At 48.7% G+C, this 2,181-nt stretch overlaps 1 protein-coding gene across 3 annotated transcripts in view; it reads left to right on the forward strand.

Annotated features, from left to right (window-relative positions):
* Positions 1-1,216: 1,216 nt before the first annotated feature.
* Positions 1,217-2,181, forward strand: part of BABAM1 (BRISC and BRCA1 A complex member 1) — a 9,490-nt gene continuing 8,525 nt past the window's right edge. The window contains exons 1-2 of one of the 3 annotated variants that reach the window (XM_023517177.1): positions 1,217-1,282; positions 1,537-1,659. The gene's annotated coding sequence lies outside the window, so the exon portion shown is untranslated. The remainder of the gene's footprint in view (positions 1,283-1,536; positions 1,660-2,181) is intronic. The other 2 variants (XM_012809460.2, XM_012809459.2) reach the window with 2 other exon arrangements.

Below are 2,181 nucleotides of genomic sequence, written 5' to 3' on the forward strand. Positions count from 1 at the left end.
TTGAGCTATAGGCGCCGAGCCAACATTTGTAATTATTATCTGATTCTTCCTGCCTCTGTGTCCTCCAAGGAAGAAAGAGGGTGGTGAGAGAAGTTACAGTTCTTTGATCTGGGGACTTCATTGAACACTTTACTCTTAGCTTCTGCTCCAGCCATATTAACCTATTATCACTCTACGGTTCTCCCAAGCCTCCTGGCCTTTGCCCAGGAAGTTCTTTCTGCCTGGACGGTTTTTCTCCCTCTTGTTTTTTGGGCAAATTCTTCATCCTTCAAGGCTCAGCTTACACAGCTCTCCTGGCTGGTGTAAAGGTTGGATTCACTGAACCTTTACAAATTGAAGTTCTGAATAGCTTTTAAATAATTTTGGGGCTAAGGGGAGACGTGTGCATGAAGAAATAAGGCAGGTTTGAACTAGATCTGGCTTTGTTTGTTTGTTTTGCCCCAAGCTAGAGTCCTGGCATCAGCCTAGCTCACAACAACCTCAAACTCCTGGGTTCAAGAGACTGGCTTCAGTAAAGACTACAGGTGCCCTCACAACACTCAACTAATTTTTCTGTTTAGTAGAGACGGGTCTCAAACTCCTTAAGTGAAGGAATCTTCCTGCCTGAGGCTCCTAGAGTGCTAGAAGTACAGACAAGAAAGAGCCAAAGGCCTGGCCAAGAGCAGTGTTGTGATTTATGCAAATATATGTAAAATAAGAGTCAGGCCCGAGCAATTGGGAGTGGCCTTTGAGGCCCTGGCCACTCCCACCTCCCGGGAAACCCGCTCCACACTGAGGCTCAGGTTAGCTTCACCAATCACTAATCAGCCCCATCGCTTTCCTTAAGCCTCACCCAACTCAGTCTTACTCACCTTATCAAATCGCAAGCTACGCTATCTCTGTCTCTCTGAGCCTATTATATTGCAAGCCCCTCCCCTCTGCCTCGTTTCAGCCTATCATGGTAGAAGCAATGGCTTGGGTAGTGGGATCCGCTGGAAACATAAAATGGTACAATATTGGTAGCCAATCATATTTTACACTCAGCAGCCTATCACATTCCAGATCCCGGCCCACCCAGCTCCACGCTAGACTAGCACACTTCAGACCTCTCCCCTAGTACAGTAGCAGCCTATCAGCTTCCAAGTCCTCGCCAGCTTCAACCTTTTTATCTCTTAGCTGGATTGGCCCCTTACTGAACTACAGTTCCCAGGAGGCGTTAGGGCCACGCCACCCAACTTCCGGCTGAAAAGATGGCTGCTTGTTAGGAAGTCAGCGGCTGTTTTGAAGAGAGGGTCAGGCTGTGGTGAGAAGTTGGGTGGTAGAAGTGTGCGGGGGGCCTAGTCCTAGAGACCCAGTTCTCCTTGCCCCAGAGGTCCAGGCTCTCTCCTCCCCTGAGGGTTCCGCCTTCGTCTCTGGTTTTCCCTGCAGTCGAGCCTTCATCCTTCTTGCTGCAGCTAGTTTTGTTGTTTTCCTTAGAGGTGGTGGGGGCTGCATGGCGCCCAGAGACCATCTAGGTAAACTGTTCCACTGGCGTCCTTTCGTTTTTTTTCTCTCCAGAGGTACCGGTAACAGCCAGATCCGCGCCCCTCTCTCGTGTAGACACCCGGTAGGCTGTCCAGGACCCACTGGGGAGAATCCCAGAGGTGATTTCTTTGTTCACGAAGACATTTTCAGTTTCAGGTAACAGAAAACCCAACTGAATGTGGCTTAAGCAAAAAAGGGAAGTTAGTGGCTTATGGATTGGATCCAAGCTTAGCTAGGTCCAGGTGGTCAGGAATCGATCTGCTGTTTTCTGGGTGGGCATCACTTCAGGCAATTCTCTCCCCTCCTAGAGGCAAAAAGGCCTCCTGGCAGTTCTCAACTTCTGTACTTCCAGCTTTGTAATTCTAATGGAAGCCGCTGTTCCCTCATGGCTCTATTGGAAGTTCCAATTCTACCACTGACTGGGCTCTTTGGGTCATGTGCTCATCTCTGAGCCATTCCAGCGGCCAGAGAGCTTCGATGTGCTCATTGGCCAAGTGATGGGGGAAGGAGTGGGGTTAGCCTTGGCAAAAAAAAAGGAAAGTCATTAGGTTATTATGTGAGAATGGGTGCTGGGTTAATAGGGGTAAAAGATACCTATTCTATAGCTTAGGAAGAGACAACCAGAGTCCCCAAGACTCTGGGGATGACTCATCTTCTTCTTCTTCTTCTTTTTTTTTT

The sequence above is a fragment of the Otolemur garnettii genome, unplaced genomic scaffold, assembly GCF_000181295.1.
Source record: "Otolemur garnettii isolate 467f Iridium unplaced genomic scaffold, OtoGar3 scaffold00105, whole genome shotgun sequence".
In the NCBI taxonomy this organism is placed as follows: Eukaryota; Metazoa; Chordata; class Mammalia; order Primates; family Galagidae; genus Otolemur; species Otolemur garnettii.